Raw genomic sequence first — 13,263 nt, 5'->3', positions numbered from 1 at the left:
GCACCAGTTTTGTGGGCTTTGGCACTGAGCTCTCCAGGGTCACCAGGTACCTGGCTCCCGCAATATTCGATGAAGCACACGCAATCTTCCTTTGCAGCATTCGTCGAGGTTCCTCTACTCTCAGGATTTCTAAGCACTTACCCCACAAACCGCTTTCCAAACACATCTCTGCCCGTCATTGTTCCCAGCTCCTCCCAGCTCGCTCCTGCTCCCTGCAGATAATTAAAGTTAGGCTGTGTGTTTGTATGTATGTGTGATCTTATTTTTTAAACACACACCCCCACACATACATATGCGTGTATATATACAAACACACACAGCAATTAGATCTCTCCCTTCCTGCCATCACTCCTCTTGTGCAGTAAAACCTCAGCTACTCACATGTCCCCACCTCAGCACGTGATGAACCCAGCATCGCCTAGTCATGGGCTCCTGGTGTCTGTCTGTCTCTCTCTCACACACACATACATTGGCACTTCACACAGTCACACCCAACCCCAGCTCCCTGTGGTTTTCCAGGGGCATGACCCACCTCCAGGTCATCTGAGAGGACTCCCCTCAAATGAGCTTAGTACCAGGAGGGCAGTGTTTCAAGGCCCCCCGGGCACACACACCCAGTAGACGTGTCTCCGGCTGAGCCTGACCAGGGTGGGTCTGGGTATTATTAGGCTGCAGAGACAGCACGGAGGCATATGGTCTCGTACACAAGAAATAATGTTCATGTTAAATCAGACCTCATGCATAATGCATGGTGCCTGATCTCACATTATTTTGGGTGTTCGTCAAAATCAGTGTTCTTTCTTGTGAGGGCTTCTGAAAAGAAGGGGGGAAAGCGTTTGCTAATTGCACCTGCAGCCTGGACCCAGGGAGCCTCCCACTGGAGGGTCTCACCCACCAGTGGGTCTCATCCCTCTGTCCCCTCTGTCTTTCCACATGGAAGGAGGGGCTGACTCAGGTTTGTAGCAGGCGGAAGGCCCGTGTTATTTTTATTTCTTTTCTCTCGGCTCTCTGTCCCCAGAGGGTTCTGGGGAATAGCAGTGGCTCTGTCGCTCTCACACCCGATTCATTTGCCGTTTTATGAACTCCCCGTTGATTCATCGCCTCCCTAAGTCAATGATTCACTCCTGATGGCTTTTCAGAAATCCTTCTTCAAAGGCTCCAGATTATTCAGCTCTGAACAGGAGCAGACCGGAACCCTGCACTGCTACTGCTACCCTGGCTTAGGGTGGAAAACGGTCACCACCCTCGGCCTTTCCCTGGGGCTGGCTGGCCTGGGGCGGAAGGAGAGCTCCCTCCATGCAAAAGCTGCTACAGTTGGCCCCAGCGGCTCATAGGCCAACCTGACCCTCCAACAAGGCCCCCTCCAGCCACTGTGGGTCACCTGCCTTCTCCCATTGTCACCGAAGTCCCTGGGGAAGCTCAGGGGGAGACAGAGAGCTGAACAGTGAAATGCAAGGGGCTGTGAGACCAGGCAGACCCAGGGGCAAATCCTGGCTCCGCGTCCCATCCGCTGTACGACTTCAGGCAGATACCCTTTCTTGCCTCAGTTCCCTAATGCAGTGACCATGGCCATTCCTAGACCATAGAGCTATTTTGAGAGTTAAGTGGGAGGATGTGCGGAGAGTGCTTAGCATAAGTAGGTGATGAATGAGTGAAAGCTGCTTGATTGTGGGGCCTGGGGAGGGCATCGTACGAAAACAGGTGAACAGGGAAGAAACCCAAAATATAATGTGCTTTTACCAAACCCCACTCCGTCCCGGCCTTACAGACGTAATACCTATCCACCATTTATTTTATTCTTTAGTTTCATTATCTCACATTAGTCACTCCTACTTTGCAAATAAGGACACTGGTGCCCAGAGCATCTTAGTGACCTGTGCAGAGCAGCAAAACTAGATAATGATAGAACCTGACGAAACCCCTTTTACCCAACACCCAGGACAGTGATCTTTTTATACTCCTTCCCAAGGAGGGCGGCAGTGCCCAGTGCTTGGGGGACGCACACAAAGCAGAGAAGGTCTCAGAACTCAGGACTGGACCGGGGAGGGAAGCTGCAGACCAAGGCTGTTGGGCTAATTGGCTAGGATCTGTCCCCCTCCCCACCACGCTGCCATCAAGTAAATCCCAGGAGGCTCAAGGAAGTTAGTTGACTTGCTTGGGGTCATCAAGAAGGTCAGTATTCCCTGGCTGGTGGAGCTTAATGGATTGAGTGCGGGCCTGTGAACCAAAGGGTCACTGGTTCGATTCCCAGTCTAGGGCACGTGCCTGGGTTTCAGGCCCGGTCTCCTGTGGGGGATGTATGAGAGGCAACCACACGTTGATGTTTCTCTCCCTCTCTCTCTTCCTCTCTTCCCCTCTCTAAAAAAAATAAATAAAATATATTTTTTAAAAAGAAGGTCAGTAGGCCCTCCTGCTGCATCTATTCAGAGTGCTGCACGCTGAATAACCCACACATTCGCCCAGAAATTGGGTCCTGGCCCCTGCCCAGGCTTTCACCGTCACTGCACCGCCTGCTGCTCATGGGACCTTGGGCAAGCTACCTAATGCTTGCCCTACCTCAGTTTCCTCCTCTGTCAAAATAAAATAAAGGTAGTACCTGGTAGGACTGGTGTGAGTATTAAATGAGAGATGATATACATGAACACTTACAGGAGAGTCTGGTAGATTGTAATTACACGTTAAATGTTAGCTATAAAATTAATTTTACATGTATAATATATATTATTATATTATTGCTGGGCTGAAGCAGTGCAGAAAAATAATACCTAGTGCTTTTTCCCCCTGGATTGTTTGTCATCATTCTCAAAACCACTCTGGAAAGTCCAAGCTGTCCATCCACAGTTCACAGATGAGGGAATGGAGGCCCCAGGATGTCGAGGGACTCGCCCAAAGTGACCCAGAAAATTAGTGACAGGTGCAGTCTTCCAACCTTTTCCTCACTCCTGCCTCTTTGGGGCAACCCTGTGTCCCCATAATGAGCCTCTCCCAAGGCTCTGTGCCAGATGCTGGGGAAACAGTACCCAGAGGGCCGAGGAAGGCCTTGTAGATGGTGGCACCAAGCTGGGTCATGAAGAATGAGTAGGGGTTTGCCTCAGGGGCTCCCGGCTCCAGGCCTGATCCCAAGGAGGCAAAACCACATGGCCCCACTGCCCTCTGGGACCTTGACCAAGACCCCACTCATTCCCCCTTCCTGAACCTTCATACCTCTTCCTGCCCTGCTCAGGACCTTCCACCAGTGGGCTTCTACCCGCTCCTTTGACCTCAGCACGGAAGATTCAACTCAGGATCAAGGCTCTAGACCCCATGGAGCCACCTAATATGAGACGAAGTCTGACCATAGATTCCTGCAGGTACCAACTCCTGGTTCTACTGCCCCCACCCTGGGACTGACCACCAAACCGTGCTACAGGGCATTCTGGCTTCAAGGGGAGGGGTGGTCAGTTACCTGGGTCCAGGCCTTACTCCACTGTTCATTCTTAGTATGACCCAAGTTGGCTCATTTGTCATCCCTGGATCTCGATACATGAAATGGCCGTTCCCTCATTTAAACATCTATCTGTCCATCCTACATCCATCCATTTATCCATTTCTCAACCCCCCCCATACAACCACTCATTCATCCATCTGCTCACCCATCCACTCATCCATTCATCCATGCAACCCTCAACTACCTCTTCAGCCACCCACCATCCACCCCCAACCAGCCATCCAGTGTGTCAGTCCCTATGTCGAGCAGCAGGGATACAGACATAAAAACTAGTAGTCCCGCATCCTTAAAACCCTCCTAGATTAGCTTCTTCCCCTCCCTACCTCTCAGTCACATAGGGTAGGCATGTGAGGGCCCAAGTGAGACCATTGTTTGGGAGGAAACAATGAACTCTATTGTCATATCTATGACTCTTGTGGGTCAGAGCACTGGGGACTTCCACGCCCTACTTGTTTCTCTGGGGCCTTCCGGAAGATGTAGTCAGTATGGCCTCTGCATGGCCCTAGGACTGCCCTTAACTCTAATTTCTCACTCCAGAAATGCCAGGCACTGACCTGAACCAGAGGGACTTCAAAGGAAGTGGGGGAAAGGAAAGAGCTTTTGAGCCTAACTTCTGCCGAGACTGAAGATCCCCACTGGGACTCAGCTTTTCTGCCAGAAATGGCAGCAGCATCACAGCACTAGGGAGGTGTGGGGAAATGTTCAGTCCCAGGCCTGTCACCACCAGCTACGTGACCTTGAGCACATCCCCACCATTCTCTAGACCTCGATCTCCCCACCAGTGCAGTGTGAGCAGTGGTCTGTGGGTCCTCCCAGCTCTGAGATGGCCCCTCTTGATGCTCAAGTCCCTTCCAGCCTGGGTGGGCTTGCCCCTCTGACAATGGAGCCTCTCTGACCAGCCCACACACAAGGAGGGGTAGGAGATGACGTGGTTGGTGTCCAGGGCCCTGAGTCCTCTGGCTATTCAACCCTCCCTCCCCTGACACAAACAACCCTCAGTCACCTCCCCCTCCCGCCCCCCAGAATCTGGGCACAGCTGGGGCTTGCTTTGCCCTGGCCACCCCATGAATCACCCCTCTATGGTCCTCTGGGGGAGTGGTCCAGGGAGCATCCTACGCCCCCTGCGGGGTGAGGGCCAGAATCGCGGCCCTCAAGCAGGCAGTGTCCACAGGAACAATGGGGGCCTGTGGCTGACAACCGGAATGCAGCCATTGTCCTGCCCTGGCCCCCAACCCCAAGGCCTCAGGTCCCCAGGCCGGGGAAGGCTGGCGTGGGTCGGTGCGTCAGGCGCTCGTGTGCCAGGGCCAGGACGCATGGCCTGCCGTTTCCCTTCCCTGGGCGGGAAGGCTGGTGGGCCGATGGGCCAGACCCCACCTCCACCGCACAGCCTCACAAAGGACCTGTGCACAGGGTGAGAAGAAGCCAGACGGGACCCAAGGAAGCCAAGCCGGCCTCCGACCCACCTGTCCCTGGGGTACGGGGAGCAGACTCAGAGAAGGGGCCTTGAAGCTCTGAGACCCAAGCTATACATCACAGTGGGGAGGGGGACCACATTAGAATAATGCAGGATTAGAATGGGGTTGCTATAGCGACGTATTAGGGCAATACATCTAGGGAGTCCCGGCCCCTTGGTGATGTATGACTCCGCTCAGCTGAGGGGAGCAGGGGGAGGGGACCTGTCCTGCTGCTTCCAAGCGAGAGCAGACACCAAACATTCTCTTTATTGGACTCCAAAAATAGGCTTCTCCGGATCCTGTCAAGACGGAGAGATGCCCTGCCAACCCAACCTCCAACAACCCCTCTTCGGTCCATGCTCAACTCGGCTGCAACTTCAGACCTCACCTGCAACCTCAGCGCCAGCCCCTCACCCACCCCCAGCCACCCTCAGCCCCAGTCTCCAGCCCAGCCCCTCTAGGCTCTGTCCTTTTGCTTCAGTGCTGAGGACCATTCCCGTTTTTTCTCCTAGAATCTGATGGGATTAATAGGACTATATCTGGGGAGGGAGGGCATGCTGTCCAGAAACACGCCTTGGTCCAACCACTCAAAGCTGTTAATTTGAGAGATGCCTGGAGACTAAGTCTGAGGGCACACGTGCAGTGCCCTTCTCACCCACAGGCCTCCCCACGCCAGCATCTGGGCACCCTACCCCATCCAGTCCCAGGGCTGGGAATTTAACTTCCCTCCACATACTCCCAGCGCCACCAAGGGTTGTATGGGGGACTAGTCCTCTGGAAAAAATCGTACGGGCTCCCAAGGAAAAGTTCATTGAAAACCTTCAAGTCACGTTTGCCGTGTTATGCAACGAAGTTAGGCCGAGGGCTCGCTTTCAAAGTGCTGTATCATTCACACGGGCTCACCTGTCTCATAGGCCCTGGTCCTCACCCCCAGGGCAGGTTAGGGAAAGATTCTCTTGAGATAACCCCTGTGGCTATTTAGCGTCTAGGTGAGGAATAGGAGGAAGGACCACTTACCCCCTTTAAGAATCATCAGGCCCTGGTCAGGTAGCTCAGTTGGTTCGAGCATCTTTCCAATAGGCCAAGGTTGCAGGTTCGAGCCCTGGTCAGGGCACATATAAGAAGCAACCAATGAATGCACGAATAAGTGGAACAACAAATCGATGTTCCCTCTCTCTCTCTCTCTCTTTATCTCTAAAATCAATAAATTTTTAACAATTTTTTAAAAAGAATCATCAGTGTGCTGAGTATATATCCCTGTCTCCATCCTGCCCTCTGTGTACCCGTGTTTGTCTGTAACTCTTGTGTGTGTGCACATGCGTGCACCTTGCTTCCTCACTGAATGGTAAATTTTCGTTAATTCAACTGATTACAATAATAACACAACCCAAAAAAGTGTCCTTTTTCCTTTTGAATGTAATGCTCTGGCCCTGTGCCAGAGAGGGGGCGTGGCTCCAGGCCAAGCTGGAAGATGCTGACGGTGGAAGTCACCCCTCCCACCGGAGGGGAACACAGGTCATAGGTCAAGGCACTGTAGGAGGCAGAGCTCTGTACTGTGCACACATACACACTCCTGCCCGTGAACACAGACACAGACACACACACGTGTGGCCCTGCCCTGGTGGCGTCCCTACAATGGGAGAAGCTAGGTTCATCCTTGATTGGAAAGAACCAAAAAAGGGAGTGTCTTCTCTCACTGTCCTCATCCTCTGGGCGCCTCCTTTCTAACACTCATACAGACACACATGCTCACATACAACATACACACATATTCACACACAGCGGAGGGAAGAGGAGAACTAAAAGAAGGTGGGGGAAGACAGAGCGTCTGTGCCCAGAGGGCAGTTCCTGGGGTGGGGCTGGCAGGGTGCCCAGGGCACTGAGTGGGCAGGAGGCTCCATGGCTTCCTCTCTTCCCTAGCCAGCAACCAAAGGTCAGCCCGGGCGGCTCAGCCACGTGCAATCCATCCACCCCCGTTGGGTCATGTGAGACCAGGACCAAAGCCTCATCAACACACCATTGTCCTCTAGAGCCCAGCCTTGTGCTGAAGGGAACTAGCCCCCTCCAGCCCAGGGCTAGTCAGTGCCCCTGAGGTCCCTGGGCCTTAAAGGACCTTCTGAAGGGGTCTCTCAGCCCCACCTTGAGGACAAGCTGGGTGATGCTCAGCTGGATCCTATCCCTCGTTGGGACTCACCATCCCCTTCTGAAAAATGGGAAAGGGCAGCTTTCCACTTGCGTTAAAAGTGCCTGGAGTGAGAGCAGGGAGCGGAAGGACACACTTTTTCATGTTCCCTCTGAGGGGCGCATACGCCATCCCATGCCAGCCACCCCTGCCCGTTCCCCAAATGCTCTGGAGGGAAAGAGAGCAAAGCAGAGGGGGTCGAGGAGTTGCCCTGAAGGTCAGCTTCCACGTCAGCACTGGGATGGGCCCCAGAGCCCCTTGTACCCTGGCTCCCAGCCTGGGCCACAACACAGGCTCCATTGACTCCTGGACACCCTCTTTCCCAAGATGCACGCAAAGCCATGGGCTCATGGCTCCTGCCCGCAGGCCCCGGGCCCCGTAGGGCCCGCCCAGGGAAGGAGGCCAGAGCTGGATGGACGGGTGGCCATGGGTGTACACAGTTCCCCAGGGGCGGCATGAGTGAGGAAGAAGGAAGGGGCGGATGCTACCCCAACCCCACAGTCTCTCGAATCTGGGCTGCTGGCTGCCATGGCCAGTCTCTAGGCCCTGTCCTACCCGGCCTGGAGTAGAGTCAAAGATCTTGGGGACCCAGCTAGGACAGATTCTCTGGCAGTGCCACTTCTACCCATCCTTAATCCATACTTATTCCTTTCAAAAGCTGGACTCCCCCACCCCCACCACTGACACTAAACCTGGGGCACAGCCAGCCTGGCCCACCCTCTGTCTCCCACAGGAGACGTCAGGTGGGGAAAGATAGCTGTGTCTGGGGGAGGAGGGTTGGAGGAAGGCCGGGGCTCCAGTAGGGGGAGGGCTGCCCCAGCAGGATGACAGAGAGATGATTAAACCCACAGAGAAGATTGATAAGGGAGCTAAGCAGCTGCAGCTCTGCAAGGTGGGCTGGGGACAAATCTCATCTTGTCCTGCCGGCACTCAGAGCATTGGGGGGCTAGGCCGGCAAGACAGCTCATGACCCACACAAGCTCCCAGCAGGGATGGTGGGGGGATGGCCTGCTCCCACCTTCTTCCCCCAAGGACTCTGAGGTTGGCTTCCAGAGCCCAGCCCTCACACCTGCCAACCCAGAGCTCCCACCCCACCTCACACCCCTCTGCACCTGGGCAACATGCCCCTTCTCACCAGTGCCCCCTTCACCCACAGCATCTCTGCCACAGCTCTCACTCTCGTTATTATTAGATGTGATTTGCAGCGGAAACGCTTAGTCAGACAAACCAAGACTCCCCAGGCAGAGGGAGTGGGAGAGGAGAGGAGAGTCCATGGAAGGTGGCCCTCTCTAGGCAGGGTCATCAGAAAAGAGACAGGAGATGGGGATGAGCAGGAGGCTCATCTCTCCCATTCCTCCTATCTGTGCCCAGCCCAGGAGCCTCACCAGGGTCTCTTGGACATCCTGGCCCCTTTTCTGGCCCCACCCAGCCTTTCAGCTTATTCTCTCAGTCTCTTATCTTCCTTGGCACGAGAACAGCTCAAAGACCTGGAAGTCTTGAAATCAAGGTGACTCCGCTGGGCCGTTTCCTAATACCAAGGCTCCTAGTTCAGAAGGCAGCCCCTGACTCCCAGAGATGGAAAGAGGCAGGAAAATCGCGCTGCTGGGGCCCCGGCCCCCACTCTGCAGGCAGAGAACACGGGCACTGTGTGTCCACGTGGACGTCCAAAGGCACAAGAATTTGTGAGGAGCACACACTCGTTCCTGCTTCCACCTTGCTCGGAAGAACTCAGCGGGCAGGTCCGTCTCTGCTCCCTGGGTCTCTGACTCCCTGGCAGGGAGGAACTGGGCATTGTTGCCAAAAATAAACGTTCCCTCTCCCGAACGCTCCCTGGCTCCCGGCTCCCGGCTCCCGCTCATTAGGATGCGTGGCGTTTGGCTGCGGTCCCACACCTTGCAGCTCATTATAAATATGCAGTCGCTGCTGGCGCTACCCCAATCATCTCTGCAATCAGAGCTTTTAATTAGGTTAATTAAATTGTATCAAATCTCGCAGGGACGCAGTTCACTGATGCTGATGAGGCAGCCAAAACAGACCCCAGCTCCTCCGCTAATGAAGGCCGCTGCCTGCCTGAGCAGTGAGGGAGCCCGAGTGCATAATAAACGGAGCGTCCTCTGGGAGGAGCCGCTGTCCAGGCCCTGAGCTCCCCGGACAGGGCAGAGGGTCTGCATCAAGCCCGCCAGGCTCCAGCTTGGGCAGGGACTCCCAGCCCGGGGAACTGTCCCCTTCAATGGAAAACAAATGGGCAGCTTTAGGAGCTGAGGCAGGTGGGCAGTGTCAGGCCCTGAGCACCTGCCACCCCTATGCAGTGAACTTAGATGTGCCCCCAAGCTCCACTGGCTCCGTCGGGGGTTCCTTCTTTCCTATCCCCCCAGAATGGCACAATAAGGCCAGCACTTGGTCTCCTACACACATGCGTGCACACACTGCCCCTCTGGATTGTCTTATTAGCCAGGGAGGCCAGCATGAGACCAGAAAGCTCAACCAGCCACTGGCGGCCTAGTCTCCATCTGCCATGGAGGCCATCTGCCCCAGTGGGGAGCGGGGGTGGTTTATAAGGCTACCACCAGCCAGTAACAGGAGGGGGTGGCACCCCATCTCCATGTGCCAGATGGACCCCGCACCTTCCCACCTACCACTCCACCTAAAGAGCCCTCTCTAAGGGACACTTGCCCCTGACCTCCTAGAATAGTATCAAGTTGGTTTCTTCCCAGGTCCCTGCCTATCCTGAGCTGGTTGCCCCAGGCCACTGGCAGTCCGTGGCCATCCACTGAGGGCCACAGACTCCAGAGCTAGAGGGCCCTGCAAAGGTCCTCCCCTGCCTTTAAGCAGGAAGGCAAGTGCTGCCACCTCCAAAGGGGCTGTCCCCGATACTCTGCTCAGCCTGGCTCCAACCCCCTCGCTGAACCCCTCCAGCACTGGTCTGTCGGGTCTGTGGCAGAGCAGCTGAGGAGGGAGGATGGGGAAATTTTCAGTGCTCTCGGGACATGCTCTTTCTGCTGTAGAAGCTGTTTTTTTTTTGGTTTGGAAAGGTTTTTTTTTTTCCACCCAGTAATGTGAAAACATGAAACCTGAAACCAACCCCCCCACATTTGTCACCTCAGAGCCTTTGGGGTAACTAGGAGAAAGCTGTAAATGAGTCAGGCTGATTCTGGTGGGGAGGGGGGTGCTGCCCAGGTGCCTCCGGGGCACCACAATTTCATTAACACTTCTGATCTGAGCATGGCTGTCAGGTGACAGACGACAGGAGGAAAATAAGGGCTTCCTCCCCACCCTCCTTTTCACCCCAAACAGTCCCCAGGTACACTCCTCTCAGCTAGAAATAGCCAGGCCCTTGGCTCTGCTTGGACCAGCCCAGAAGCAAGGGGCCTGGGGCTGATCTCCTGCCCTGGCTCCAAGCAGTTTGCTCCCCTACGCCTGGAGAGACTGGGCAGGGAGAAGCAGGCACACACTTTGGTTAGGAGACAGACAGACTGCACTTCCCAAAGGTAATGATGATGGAACCAGGAAGAAGAACAAGGACATGACTTCTAGGGAGTCTGAAGAAGCAGGAGGGATGTCCTTCCTTTGACCAGAGCAGTTTAGGAAAGACCAAGCAGAAGCATGAATTGGGCGGTCTCTCAGCCTCCTAACTCCAAGCGGTGGGCTTGGGAAAGGAAGCCCCGCCCATTTGGAGTTTCATAACTTCTGATCCTTCCCAGCACTTTCTGCTGAGACAGACCCATGTTGCTGGGAGGGAGCCTGCCAGCAGGGAGGCCCCGTGACATGACTGGCAAGAGAGAGTGCACCCTGTGACCCCAGGAGGCAGCTGCACAAGCCCCAGAAACCTGCCCGCTCAGCTCTGAGATGGTATTTCAGGTCCGCCCCCAATCCCTCCACTCACCTGGGGCTCTGGGCCAGGACTCCCACCCAAGCTTTGGCCCACCCTCCCCCGACACCCGGGGCACAGGCTCTGTGAACTGACACCCTGGGAGAGCTTGAAGAGGAAGGGAGGCCAGCACCATACACTCACTTGCCTCACTCCTTCAAGTCCCAACTGGCCCTGGCCTCACCGGCCCCCACAGGTCTGCTGGCTGCCTTCCCTGCTGGGAGACGTGCAGCTGTAAGTGCTCACTGCCCCGGAGCCAGCTACTAACACACACTCAGCACTGCACGTGGGGATACCCCTGCCCGGTCTTGGTGGAACCACCCACTGGACCACCGGGGACTCCAGGACAGTTCCTCTGTGGTCCTGGCTAGAAGCGTAAGGGGAAAGCCCTTTCCTGCCCAGTCCTTGTCTTGGGGCCAAACCAACCTCCAGGTAGGGGAGCAGGGGCAGGAGAAAAGTCTTTTTAACAAGAGCTCTCCCCATGGCATTAAATCTAATAAACAAATATACACTAAGCACCGATGGAATACAGGATGCTCTCAGACAGAAGCAGTTTGCTCGTGCTAAGTTGGGTGGACCTCAGCAGCCCGAGAACTAACCCCAGAGAAGGGGCAGCAGCTCCACCTACTGGGCCCTTCCCCACCCCGTCACCAGCAATCAGTTCTCTAGTCAGAAAAAGATTTTATTCAAGAATAAAACTAGGGCTCAACCCTCTCCCATTTTGCTCAGCAGGGGCTTAAACTGTGGTAATGGACCACGTCTCTACTGGGGAGACTGGTGGGGGCGGGCAGCGGCGGGAGGGGGAGGTTCCATGTCATCCAGTTAGTTGCTGCTTTGGAGACTAGGGTTGCACAAGAGACCTGAACCACACAAGCTCTGACTCATGGAGAGGCTCCCCATCCCTGTAGGCTGCCCACATTCCCCTTGGCACACACAGCCAGAGCAGGAGGCCAAGAGCCCAAACCACCCCTGCGCCCAGAGGGTGGATCCAAGGAACCAAGCAGGGAGCCAGGAGTCTGAGGTCCCACTAAGCAAGGCCATGGAGGCCCTGGCCTATTTTCAGGACTCCAGCCTCCTTGAATCTGGAGCCCGCGTCTCAGATTGTTTACACAGGACGGTCAGTCTCTTCCCTTACAAGGCTTGGGCCTGAGACAGCCTTCAGTGTGACTGCAATTCCAGACACCTCACTTATCCCTATGGTTCTATCACCAGCCTAGAACTTACGCTGCTCCACGAGGATGGACTTTCCAGCTCCCTTCGGGCCCTGCACACACCTCTTCAAGCAGAACGGGTACCTACAGACCACATGAGGACTTGTATGAGTGTAACCTCTTCATGTGAAAGCCCGGTGGCACGTTCGCCCAACAGAGGGTATGCAGATGTACACGCACCTGTATTTGAGGCTCGTAGCATGTGCCTTTTGCCGTCTATTGACGTGAGTCTAGGAAGTATAACTTTGTGTGGGTGTGTGCTTCAGAAGCATCTGGGCAAACGCCCTACCACCTGCCACCTTCCTAGCCAGCAGAGGCAAGGGACAGTCGGAGCCCCAATTAAGCCATCAAGCCACTTTGTCCCAGGAAGAGAATGCTGATTGGCCTGCCTACTCCTCTGTCCAACACCTATGTGGTGAGCTCCTCCCCTGGCTAGGACTCAAGTACCTTCTCAGAAGACTATCGCCATGTGCTTAGCACCTCCCCAGAAGGGAGTTCACAAACAGGCTGGAAGCACTTCCTTCCTGAGGGCAAATGCAAGCTTCCATTCCCCTGGTCCTCCTTCCTATTTTCCTGGGCCCCCAGATCTCAATCCCACTGGGTGTTAACAGGAGGTGACAGGCTTTCATTTCAGGCTTTGTACCTGCAGTCATGGGAACTTCAGTTTTAAAGATTTTTTTTTTCAATTATTAAAATCCATGCCCTGGTTGGTGTGACTTAGTAGATTGAGTGCCAGCCTGCAAACCAAAGGGTCACCAGTTCAATTCCCAGTCAAGGCACACGCCCGGGTTGCTGGCCAGGTCCCCAGTAAGGGGTGCGCGAGAAGCAACCACACATTGATGTTTTTCTCCCTTTCTCCTCTCTCTAAAAATAAATAAAATCTTTTTTAAAAAATCCATGCATAGCTGTTCCCCTTGCAGGGGTCAAGATGTAAACAACCCTGCTGCTGCCACACTTGCTGAGCACGCGCAGTTCTGCCCTAGCAGCTTTGGCCTGCCCTCCCTATATGGGCAAGTGAGGGGAGGGTGGGGCTCTGAGGAGAGGAGAGCTGCCACACACAC

The sequence above is a fragment of the Desmodus rotundus genome, chromosome 3 (genome assembly GCF_022682495.2).
Source record: "Desmodus rotundus isolate HL8 chromosome 3, HLdesRot8A.1, whole genome shotgun sequence".
Lineage (NCBI taxonomy): Eukaryota > Metazoa > Chordata > Mammalia > Chiroptera > Phyllostomidae > Desmodus > Desmodus rotundus.
This window is presented reverse-complemented; position numbering follows the sequence as displayed.